The sequence below is a fragment of the Coregonus clupeaformis genome, chromosome 20 (genome assembly GCF_020615455.1).
Source record: "Coregonus clupeaformis isolate EN_2021a chromosome 20, ASM2061545v1, whole genome shotgun sequence".
NCBI classification, from domain to species: domain Eukaryota; kingdom Metazoa; phylum Chordata; class Actinopteri; order Salmoniformes; family Salmonidae; genus Coregonus; species Coregonus clupeaformis.
This window is the reverse complement of record NC_059211.1, coordinates 35,100,925-35,114,322: the sequence shown is the minus strand read 5'-3', so window position 1 is coordinate 35,114,322 and position 13,398 is coordinate 35,100,925. Positions and strand designations below refer to the sequence as shown.

Genomic DNA, 13,398 nt, shown 5'->3' with positions numbered 1-13,398 from the left:
GGTGTCAGGAAAAATGTATGGAGTAAAACGTACATTATTGTCTTTAGGAATGTAGTAAAGTCAAAGTTGTCAAAAATATAAATAGTAAAGTACAGATATGCCCAAAAACGACTTAAGTAGTACTTTAAAGTATTTTTACCTAAGTACTTTACACCACTGTGTGTGTGTATGTGTGTATCAAAGTGATGAAGTTATTATACAGTCTTTGGTTCTGATGCTGTCAACACCAAAAGGATGATCATGCAGAATGTTAGAATTATACATTTTTGAGTGGTTTCTACTTAACTAGCCTTATCATAGACAGACTCCTCACAGGTTATTGTATTATAATGCATGATCTGCAGTGATGCCTTTGCACTAGGCTACTCCAGCTCCTATGCCAAACTGCATCCCATAGGGCAAAACTGTCTGAAATGTTCGTAAACTGGTTGTAATGATGTTATTTCAACCATCGTTGCCCTCTGGAATTGGGTTATGTTGTAATGACTGTATATACATGCATGCAAGTTGAGGAAAGCCTATAGGTTTGTCTGTATTCCTGTATGGGTGGCCCCAGTTGAGCACTGCCAGTCTCAGCAGAGCATCCAGATTTCAGTGGTCTTTTTGTTGTGTCTCAGTCAGGCTCCACTGTGTCATTAGTTTGTTTGTGAGCTCAACGGTTCCTTTGGCTGTGTTGTTTTTGCTCTTAGTCTCTGAAAGAGTTTTGGGTTCCTCAAGCAGTCAGCTAAGAGATTGTGTTGTGCCCTGCTGTTGTGTGGGCCTACAGTGGTTAGAAGTGTCAGTGTATGGGACAACCAGCCAGACGTACTGAACACTGACTATAACAATAACATTAAATGCTAAAGCTTATTTGAACTGATGTCCACTGAATATGTAGGTCTACCTGTTGATGGGTTTTAGGGGTTATTGTCAATACAACTTGAGGAAAGGTTTAGTAACTTATGAGACGCTACAGTCAGTAATATGTGACTAAATTGAATGGGTGTTGTTGCATCAAACCTGCTGAATCACAGAGGAATGACAAACAGCCTGTCATAGCAGGAAGCAACCAAAACAGGGTTAAAAGGGACAATCTCACCTTTTCCCCTCGGGGCTCTGACAGCGTAGCTCTTTTATCCGGAATGGGGTGGAATGATGACGTCATAGATAGCGTTGCCTGGACAACTGAGCAGCGTAGATGGAATTAAAAGCCTCCATGTCACTCCTCATCTGTGTCATTGGGTTAGCAGGGCGTCTCCCATTCATTCACACCAACAGATATACACACACACACACACACACGCACACACCACAAGCACACAGGTACACACACAACACGCACAAGAACAACACGCAAGAACAACATGCGTGTTGTTTGTGTGTGTGTTATGTGTGTACCTGTGTGTGTGTGTGTGTATGTGTGTCTTGGATTACTGTAAGAGGATGAAAGTCAGGCAGGATGAAAAGAGGAGAAACCTTTAGTCACACTTTAATGAGACCATCATTGATTTGCAAAAAGGACCACACACTGAAATTACTGTTGAGGGGGGAGGAGAGGAGAGGAGAGGAGAGGAGAGGAGAAGAGAAGAGAAGAGAAGAGAAGAGAAGAGAAGAGAAGAGAAGAGAAGAGAAGAGAAGAGAAGAGAAGAGAAGAGAAGAGAAGAGAAGAGAAGAGAAGAGAAGAGAAGAGAAGAGAAGAGAGGAGAGGAGGGGAGGAGAGAAGAGAGGAGAGGAGAATGGGGGGGAAGAGAGGAGAGGAGAGGAGAGGGGGAAGAGGAGTAGAGGAGGGGAGAGGAGGAGAGGGGAGGGGGAAGAGGAGGAAAGTTTGGCATACGTTGGACTAGGGCTGGCACAATTACCGTATAAACATGTAACCAACGGTTATGGATGAAGACCATCATGAAAATAAAATAACCATCATAACTGTTTACAATATATACAGTGCATTCAGAAAATATTCAGACCCCTTGACATTTTGTTGCAGCCTTATTCTAAAATTGATTAAATTGTTTTTTCCCCTCATCAATATACACACAATACCCCATAATGACAAAGCAAAACCAGATTTGTAGAATTCTTTTTCAAATGTATTATAAGCAAAAAAACTGAAATATCACATTTACATAAGTATTCAGACCCTTTACTCAGTACTTTGTTGAAGCACCTTTGGCAGCGATTAAAGCCTTGAGTGTTCTTGGGTATAACGCTACAAGCTTGGCACACCTGTATTTGGGGAGTTTCTCCCATTCTTCTCTGCAGATCCTCTCAAGCTGTTGGATGGGGAGCGTCCCGGCACAGCTATTTTCAGGTCTCTCCAGAGATGTTCGATCGGGCTCCAAGTGCGCTCTGGGCGTTCGTATATTCAGAGCGTTGTCAGATTGTCCATTCGTAAGTTCAGAGCGTTTTGCTCTCGGAGCGTTCAGAGCGCACACTGGACGCTCTGGCCGAAGAGAAGGGTTGATCCGAGCATTCTGACCTCACAACGGCAGTCAAGCACCCAAGCTAACTGGCTAACGTTGACTAGCTTGCTAGCTACTTCCAGACAAATGAGAAAACACCTCACTCTGACCATTTCACTCGCCGTAGCAGAGCTGGTTAGGCTGTTTTCATGTTATCCAGAGCGTTGGTGACTGTAACTGTGCTGCTGGCAACAATTTAATTACGTTTTTTTGCCGACGTCTACTGATACCGGACATATTCAACTGTTGTTGAGCGTTCGTAAATTCATCAGTTACTCTGCGCTCTGGCACATTCAGACGAGAGTGCTCTGAAATCGGAGTAGATAGCCAGAGCGAATTTACATACACACCCGATGTTAACTGATTAATCTATTTTTTTGTAATGTCAGTTGAGTTGAATCAACAAATCACAGCACATATTGATGGGTACACTTCCTGCTTTTACTTCCTGCTTTGCTCCTATAGGTACACACGCAATGGCCGCCAGTCCACCCATTATGCCATATTTTCTTTGCTATTCTAACGGTTATTACGGAGACCCCGGTCATTTGGCTGGCCAATTACCGTCATCCAAAATTCCTTTACATTTACAGCCCTACGTTGGGCTCCCTAGTGGAAAGCAGGAGAAAATGTATTTCTGTTCCCGTGAATGAATGGTATTTAAAGAGACTAGTCCACTTGGAGTGTTGTGTGTGTGTGTTAGTGCGACTGTGTGTGTGTGTGTTGATGGATGGATTGGGGCGGGGGCGGGGTGATGGAAGGAAGTTATTTTTGGAAGCCGACATCAGTGTGACGTCGGGGGCCAATCTGGTGCTGTTGTTGCAGTGCCATTCTGTTGTGTCTGAGTCAATGAATGAGCTTTATTATAATTCCAAGCCCTGCCTCTCTGTATGCCCAAACCTGTCCAACCCAATAGTGGCAGGTCAGACTGCATCATAATAACAGTACATGATTCTATTCACAGCTTCACCCTTTAAAGGCACACCTACTAGCATTTCTTTATCTTGTGATTACAGGATGAATTATACACACAATCGTGTCTAAAAACAAACAAACGCCAATCAGGGCGTCTGTTCTTCTTCATCTCTGACTTTGCGCTTGTAAATACCGCCCCTCCCCCCGAACACAAAGGAGTGTGTGTGTGTGTGTGTGTTGTGTTTTCCGTACATGGAGTGGCATGCCCCCCACACTATTTGTTTTGCAGAACAAGCTCTATTTTGGTGGCCTCTGGTCAATTCTAATGCCTTGATTCCAATCGAAATACTTAAAGTTGTAAAAGTACTGTGTGCTGCCATTTCAGTCACTCCCAGCAGGCCTTGGAGCATGTACAGTTGAAGTCGGAAGTTTACATACACCTTAGCCAAATACATTTAAACTCAGTTTTTCACAATTCCTGTGAAAAGAGAGTGATTTATTTCAGCTTTTATTTATTTCATCACATTCCCAGTGGGTCAGAAGTTTACATACACTCAATTAGTATTTGGTAGCATTGCCTTTAAATTGTTTAACTTGGGTCAAACGTTTCGGGTAGCCTTCCACAAGCTTCCCACAATAAGTTGGGTGAATTTTGGCCCATTCCTCCTGACAGAGCTGGTGTAACTGAGTCAGGTTTGTAGGCCTCCTTGCTCGCTTTTTCAGTTCTGCCCACAAATTGTCTATAGGATTGAGGTCAGGGCTTTGTGATGGCCACTCCAATACCTTGACTTTGTTGCCCGTAAGCCATTTTGCCACAACTTTGGAAGTATGCTTGGGATCATTGTCCATTTGGAAGACCCATTTGCAACCAAACTTTAACTTCCTGACTGATGTCTTGATGTTGCTTCAATATATCCACATAATTTTCCTTCCTCATGATGCCATCTATTTTGTGAAGTGCACCAGTCCCTCCTGCAGCAAAGCACCCCCACAGCATGATTCTGCCACCCCCGTGCTTCACGGTTGGGATGGTGTTCTTCGGCTTGCAAGCAACCCCCTTTTTCCTCCAAACATAACGATGGACATTATGGCCAAACAGTTCTATTTTTGTTTCATCAGACCAGAGGACATTTCTCCAAAAAGTACGATCTTTGTCCCCATGTGCAGTTGCAAACCGTAGTCTGGCTTTTTTATGGCGGTTTTGGAGCAGTGGCTTCTTCCTTGCTGAGCGGCCTTTCAGGTTATGTCGATATAGGACTTGTTTTACTGTGGATATAGATACTTTTGTACCTGTTTCCTCCAGCATCTTCACAAGGTCCTTTGCTGTTGTTCTGGGATTGATTTGCACTTGCACCAAAGTACGTTAATCTGTAGGAGACAGAACGCGTCTCCTTCCTGAGCGGTATGACGGCTGCGTGGTCCCATGGTGTTTATACTTACGTACTATTATTTGTACAGATGAACGTGGTACCTTCAGGCGTTTGGAAATTGCTCCCAAGGATGAACCAGACTTGTGGAGGTCTACAATTTTCTTTCTGAGGTCTTGGTTGATTTCTTTTGATTTTCCCATGATGTCAAGCAAAGAGGCACAGAGTTTGAAGGTAGGCCTTGAAATACATCCACAGGTACACCTTCAATTGACTCAAATGATGTCAATTAGCCTATCAGAAGCTTCTAACACCATGACATCATTTTCTGGAATTTTCCAAGCTGTTTAATGGCACAGTCAACTTAGTGTATGTCAACTTCTGACCCACTGGAATTGTGATACAGTGAATTATAAGTGAAATAATCTGTCTGTAAACAATTGTTGGAAAAATGACTTGTGTCATGCACAAAGTAGATGTCCTAACCGAATTGTGGTTGAAAAACGAGTTTTAATGACTCCAACCTAAGTGTATGTAAACTTCCGACTTCAACTGTATGCCTTTTAACTGTGTTCTCCATTGGCCTGTAGAGGGGGTACACACACTTGACAGGGGATTAATGGCAAACACACATACAACAGAAATGGTTCATGAATTGGAAACATGCAAATATACAAATTACCTATTTGGCTCCTACAGCTACATTATTGAATACATTAACACATTTACCTCCCAGATTGGTAAAATGAGTTGTGGTATAGAAAGACATGACTTTACAATTTAAAATGACAGAAAATGTATGAATTCAGTGTGCTGTTATCGTCTAGGCCTAGGCCTATATGATCAGGACTATTTTCTAAGTAAGATAGCCTTTTTTAAAATTAAACCTGTCTTTTCTTGAGATTAAAGTCATATTTACAGTTGTACTGCAAGATATGAATTGCCACAATGATGTTTGTTCTTCAAATGATGCATTTAATTGGCTCTGCTGCTGTGGACACCTTAGAATCCTAGGAAAATACAAACAAGATCTTTGGTTTACTTGTCCCGATGCGATACCATGGACATACTATGTTGTATGATTTATGAATAGCAAAGGCATATATAGGAGATGAACGGTATTCAGTCAGTTCGACACCTTTCATAAACTAGTCAACTCTTGCTGTTCGGTCATCAATCAAAGAACAGTAAATAGCCTAGACTCCGTGGCTGGCTATAGTAGGCCTATGAAACACGTGAAAGAAAATCATTGAATGTGCCACAAAACAATAATTAAGTGGATTTCAACTCATTGTTACCACGTATATTACATGGAACATGTAAATTCATTTACAGGAGACGATGAAGAAGCAATGCTCTCCCTCCTGACAAACCAGCTCTGTGTCCCTGTCATCACTCGCTTTGTGACTGACAGGCGCCTGTCCTATCAATAGATCACTAGAAGATCCCTGTAGCTCAATTGGTAGAGCATGGCGCTTGCAACGCCAGGGTTGTGGGTTCGTTTCCCATGGGGGGCCAGTATGAAAATGTATGCACTCACTAACTGTAAGTCGCTCTGGATAAGAGCGTCTGCTAAATGACTAAAATGTAAAATGTAAGATGCATATCGTTCAGTCTAGCAATAGAAGGCTATACAGACTTTTCTGACTAACGAATTGAAACTTTTAAATGAAAAGAAGCCTAGTTAATTAATGAAGTGGAAAAAGTAGCCGGCTAACAATGAGTCTGTTATAGGCTATTTGGCCGACGGCCGGTGCTTATGGAAAACACTGTGTGTGTGTTCATCTGTGGTCTGCATACTGCAGTGGTGGAGCTGCTGAAGCAGAACAGTCCAGTTCTGCAGCCTCAACACTTCCTTGTTGGATGTCCTTTTGTCACTCCCCTGTAGAGGCAGGCATACATCCTGGTTCCTGCTAAGTGAAGGTCAATCCTGGTCCTTCAGGACTATCTAGGGTGTGTTTTGAATGCAGGGTCATTGGTGTGTTGTGAATGCAGACTAATGGCTGAACTGTAGTACTGTACTGTAGCTGACAGCGTTCAACATTGGCTAGGTAATAATATAATAATAATAATAATATGCCATTTAGCAGACACTTTCATCCAAAGCGACTTACAGTCAGGTCACCAGGTCACCACATAGGTCACCTCCAGACGGTGTGGAAGCTGCTGTCACACAGTTGTGATGGGGGTGTTTATAGACTCCTGCTGTGTCTGTGCGCGTATGCGCTCTTGTGTGTGTGCTTGCGCAAGCTGCTCCACCTCTTCTCTAACATCATCCAGGACCCAGCCTCCTGCCGACCAATGTATTGGGCAGACAGACAGCCACAGTTATATTATATACATTCAGTCTGTCTTCTACGTGCGTCTCTAATAAAGAACACCATCATTTACTCTTTAATTAACTCCTACTACTACTCCTTGCCCTATTCACTTCGTCCCATGTGTCATTAGTGCTTGCCTGTAGGGGCCTTGACTGACTGACTTGTAGTGAGTGCATACATTCCCCTGGGAATTGAAACCACGACCCTGGTGTTGCAAGCACCATGCTCTTACCAACTGAGCCACACAGGACCATAGGAAGAGGTTGCCCCAAGCACCCCAATTATTTTTAGTCTAGGACTAGGCTTAAACGGTGTCCGGGAAACCAGATAGATATCTCGAGCTAACCTTGGAGCTGCCACACCCATGCTCTACTGCAATTGTGTCTGTCAGTGTCACCTGAGAACTCAGAGCAGAGCAGGCCTGGGTGACATTGGAGCTGGTCGGTGGGAAAGATGAAGCTTTGGATAAACAGTATTATGCAAGCCACTTACTCTTAATAACACATCTCTAGGCCACATGCTACTCACCCTCAGGCTGTATCTCAAATGGTACCCTATTCCCTACACAGTGCAATATGTAGAGCCTTCTGGGCCCTGGTGAAAAGTAATGCTCTGTAGGGAATAGGGTGCCATTTGGGATGCAGACAGTCACTACAAGAGTAGACAGCCAGCTTGTTGCATGTTTATTACAAGTCTGTTACGTGTCAGAGCAGAGAATCCAGTGGCCACTGGCCAGTGCCATGGTGATGCTGCTGTTTACGTGGATACAGGGTGGCGTATTGTATTTTGCAGTACTTTTATTGCACTATAAAGGGAATAGGGTGCAATTTTGGATGCAGGCTAAAGATTTGAGAAGCCATAGCAAATGAACACATGCTGACTAGGGAAGTAACAGGTTGCTTAGCAACTGCCAGACACCGTGGGTAATAAACCATCGTACAATCTTACAATAACAGACATACACCGATTGGGTCTAAGAACTACAGTATATAATAATTAATAATAATTGAGGTAGAACAGTTCATGTTCTACCTCAATTAACTCGTACCATTGAACATCAACTCGGTACTGGTACCCCTTGTATATAGCCAAGTTATCATTACTCATTGTGTATTTATTATTACTTTTATTATTACTTGTTTTACTTTTCTATTATTTCTCTATGTTCTTTCTCTCTGCATTGTTGGGAAGGGCCCATAAGTAAGCATTTTACTGTTAGTCAACACCTGTTGTTTTACGAAGCATGTGACAAATACATTTTTTATTTGATGTTCCTAGGTTATCATGGTTGGATTGTATTGGGTTGGGCTAATGGATGTTGTTACTGGTCATTTCTATGTAAACGACCCATAAGCACAAAAATGTGAAGTTTATAGGAGCATACAGTATAACATTTGGTGTCACATGAAAGCTAAGAGTCTATATTTTGGGGAAATTAAGGCATACATACATTTTTTTAACCATTTTCCATTCTAAAAATGTGGAATAAGCGACGGCTTTGATTTCTGGTCACACAGATGGAAAAGGGGTCTTAAAAAACATCTACTAGAAAAAGTCTTAAAAGGTATTACAAAACAGTACCAAAACAGTATCATTCAAGGGTTTTTCTTTATTTTTTACTATTTTCTACACTTATGGAATCAGGTAGTAACCAAAAAAGTGTTAAACAAATCAAAATATATGTTATATTTGAGATTCTTCAAAGTAGCTACCCTTTGTCTTCAAAGTAGCTACAGCTTTGCACACTCTCAACCAGCTTCAGTCTTGAAGGAGTCCCCACATATGCTGAGCTTGTTGGCTGCTTTTCCTTCACTCTGCCGACCAACTCATCCCAAACCATCTCAATTGGGTTGAGATCGGGTGATTGTGGAGGCCAGGTCATCTGATGCAGTACTCCATCACTCTCCTTGGTCAAATAGCCCTTACACAGCCTGGAGGTGTGTTTTGGGTCATTGTCCTGTTGAAAAACAAATGATACTCCCACTAAGCGCAAACCAGATGGGATGGTGTATCGCTGCAGAATGCTGTGGTAGCCATGCTGGTTAAGTGTGCCTTGAATTCTAAATAAATCACTGACAGTGTCACCAGCAAAGCATCATCACACCTCCTCCTCCATGCTTCACGGTCGGAACCATATGGAGGCGAAAGAAACGCACACCTATTTAGGCGAGGTGCTGGAGTAGAACACTTGAAAAAGAAAAGGAGAGCTCAGATGCAATCATTTAATAACCTAATAACCAACGTTTCGACAGACAAGCTGTCTTCATCACGGTGGGAACCACACATGCGGAGATCATCCGTTCACCTACTCTGCGTCTCACAAAGACACGGCGATTGGAACCAAAAATCTCCAATTTGGACTCATCAGACCAAAGGACAGATTTCCACCGGTCTAATGTCCATTGCTCGTGTTTCTTGGACCAAGCAAGTCTCTTCTTATTATTGGTGTCCTTTAGTAGTGGTTTCTTTGCAGCAATTCGACCATGAAGGCCTGATTCACGCAGTCTCCTCTGAACAGTTGATGTGTCTGTGACTTGAACTCTGTGAAGCATTTATTTGGGCTGCAATCTTATGTGCAGTTAACTCTAATGAACTTATCCTCTGCAGCAGAGGTAACTCTGGGTCTTCCATTCCTGTGGCGGTCCTCATGAGAGCCAGTTTCATCATAGCACTTGATGGTTTTTTCTTACTGCACTTGAAGAAACTTTCAAAGTTCTTGAAATTTTCCGGATTGACTGATCTTCATGTCTTAAAGTAATGATGGACTGTTGAATCTCTTTGCTTATTTGAGCTGTTCTTGCCATAATATGGACTTGGTCTTTTACCAAATAGGGCCATCTTCTGTATACCACCCCTACCTTGTCACAACACAACTGATTGGCTCATACGCATTAAGAAATAAAGAAATTCCACAAATTAACTTGTAAGAAGGCACACCTGTTAATTGAAATGCATTCCAGGTGACTACCTGATGAAGCTGGTTTAGAGAATGCCAAGAGTGTGCAAAGCTGTCATCAAGGCAAAGGGTGGCTACTTTGAAGAATCTCAAATATAAAATATATTTTGATTTGTTTAACACTTTTGGTTACTACATGATTCCATATGTGTTATTTCATAGTCTTGATGTCTTCACTATTATTCTACAATGTAGAAAATAGTAAAAATAAAGAAAAATCGTTGAATTAGTAGGTGTGTCCAAACTTTTGACTGGTACTGTACATCAAAACACAATCATGTTGAAGGAAAGGCCCCTGCCAACTAATAGCAACATTTATATTTGGTTTTGCAGAAATGATTTGCCTTCTGTAAGTTAAAAAATATTGCCTAGTGTCTTGTCATTCTGTTACCAAAAACCCACGTATGTTAGATATTTTCTAATTTCTCTCCCTCATGAGGGAGGATTATGAAAGTTCACAGAAGTAATAATAATAATATATAATAATAATATGCCATTTAGCAGACGCTTTTATCCAAAGCGACTTACAGTCATGCGTGCATACATTTTTGTGTATGGGTGGTCCCGGGGATCGAACCCACTACCCTGGCGTTACAAGCGCCGTGCTCTACCAGCTGAGCTACAGAGGACCACCCATAACAAGTAACAAGTAAAGGTAGACCTACCAATGAGTTATAGTGTTTTTACTGATAACAATTTTGTTTATGAATTATTAAGTGATTAAAACGCATCACTTATGTGTCCTTCTTGGCATATTCAGATAGAACAACGCCATGACTGCAAAACCAAATGGCACCCTATTATTCCCTTTATAGTGCATTACTTTTTACCTCAAACCCCCTGTATCCCTCTCAAGTTCATACAAAGAATGACAATTTAAACTTTGTCGTTATCATGAAGAGTTTATTTTAGACGCATCACTCAAAACGCATCACTCAATTGGTAACAGAATGACGGCAATTGAATTGGCCACAATGGGAAATCATAGTAGTCACAACCGCAGTTACAGTACAGCACAGCACAGTACAGTACAGTAGATATGTATGATTGGTACAGACGTCTATGATTGGTACAGATATGCTTACCCTGGCGGGAAGTTTTGATAACCGTGTAAATCTCTCTAGGACAAGGTGACTTTTATCAATATATTCGCCTGTATCTACCCCCAAAAATGAAATGTTAATTAGCTGCTAATGTGGCTATTATTAAGAGGTACAAATGCCATGATGATCTGGATGAGATTGCTGAATGGAGGCAAAAGTACGAGTCTCTGGATTAACTATCTAATGTTAGCTACATTTAGTAATGAATAAATTGGCAAAATGTATTTTAAATTGACAATTCTGTGAACTGTCTTGTGCACGTTTGTAATTGACACAATACCTGTTAGCAAAGGTGTCAGCTAGAGATGATGTGCAGGAGCTTGCAGGGATTTGTAGTCTTGCATGATGTCTACTTTGATGCTAATAAGCATTGTTGAATCTGAGAGTAAATAGAGCTAAATATATTGATAAAAGTCACCTTGTCCGAGAGAGATTTACGTGGTTATCAAAACGTCACACCAGGGTAAGCCTAGACAAAACACAGCCCTTATTTTAAGTGTTTCTAAAATTCCCTATGGGAAAAATTAATGGTGCAAAAACGATTGGAACCATTTCCCAGTTTGACCGCTAGGTTTTATGGGTATGATGACACCTCCACAACGCCAGGGTTGTGGGTTCGATTCCCACGGGGGGCCAGTGTGAAAAATATAAAAATAATGTATGCACTCACTAACTGTAAGTCGCTCTGGATAAGAGCGTCTGCTAAATGACAAAAAAATAAAATATTGCCCTATGGGAACCTAAAATGTTTTGAATTACTGGTAGATAATGTGTCCTTCTTGGCATATTCAGATAGAACAACGCCATGACTGCAAAACCAAATGGCACCCTATTATTCCCTTTATAGTGCATTACTTTTTACCTCAAACCCCCTGTATCCCTCTCAAGTTCATACAAAGAATGACAATTTAAACTTTGTCGTTATCATGAAGAGTTTATTTTAGATTCAAGCCTTCTAGAGACACTAAAAGCGGCCTATCATCAGATTTGAATCACTGTAGTAAAATAATAGTATAGTATTTTAATGTTGCTAGCCGTTACACTTTATGACCTGTTATTTTGTAAAAATGTTTCATCTGGAGTGGTACTCTCTCTGGTCTCCATGACAAGTTTCCTGCCCGCTTCCTAGTGATCCAGAAACCCACAAATGGCCCCAGCCCTTTAAAGAAGTAGCTTGGTGGCACTTTACACACAAACACGCACGCGCTCAAAGCCTCCTCTGACTGTGACTGTAAAACTCTCTAAACCAGTCCAGTAGGGACTAGGCTGCTCTTGTCTTGTTCTCCTGTGTTTTGGGACTTTCCTACCCAGTGACCCATAAAACAAAACAATGCCTCTGAAACTAAACACTTGCTTTGCTATGTCTGTTGCTCCGTTGCTGACCTATCTTTGACCCATTAAACAAAATACCTCCCTGATGCTGAATTCTTGCTTTGCTCTGTCTGTTGCAGTTTACTCAAAATGTTGGTAGATGTTTGCCTTTAACTAATTGCTCCGTTTATGGCCATTAAGTCCTGATCATTTGAGCCCTTTCAGCTCAGATGGACCCAAAGTGCTAAACACTGAATGACCGCAGGCTTACTGCACCCACAGTCTTAGAAAAAAAGGTGCTATCTAGAACCTAAAAGGGTTCTTCAGTTGTCCCCATAGGAGAACCCTTAGAAAACCCCTTTTTGGTTCCAGGTATAATTATTTTTGGTTCCAGGTAAGACCCTTTTGGGTTCCATATAAAACCCTTTCCCACAGTGGGTTCTACATGGAACCCAAAATAATTATACCTGGAACCAAAAATGGTTCCCCTATGGGGACAGACAAATAACTATTTTGGAACCCTTTTTTCTAAGAGTGCACTCTAAACCTATGGGAGATCAATGAGGACCAAAAGTTGTCCTATGCACCCAATAACACCCAATAACTGTTCTGATTGTTTTATGGGGTTAGCATATAGATCCTAGATGGTCCAGTTGGCCCACCAGACTCTCCCCAGCTCCTCTTGTCATCATTGACAGTTTCAAAAAGTGAGTGACATGGTTTCATTTGCTCAGTATGGAGAGTGCCATATATGTCCTCCCATGTAACAAGATCCTCCTGGCTATAGATAAGAGGAAAGTGTTGTGTTGATTTAGAGAGCATACACACACAGCACTACAGAGAAATCTGGGATCAGCTCTGAAACAGACGTTGGTCTGACTGGTTTCACTGGAATGTGTTGAAGAATGCTAGACTCATTGAATGACTGGCAATGGTGGCAAGTTGAAGCTGAGGCTGCCTCCACCCGAAACTGTGTGGTCACCAGTC

General features: G+C 41.7%; 1 protein-coding gene across 2 annotated transcripts in view; it reads left to right on the top strand.

Moving 5' to 3' along the window:
* gng12b (guanine nucleotide binding protein (G protein), gamma 12b) overlaps nt 1-13,398 on the top strand; it is a 61,397-nt gene that overhangs the window by 2,326 nt on the left and 45,673 nt on the right. The window lies entirely within an intron of this gene.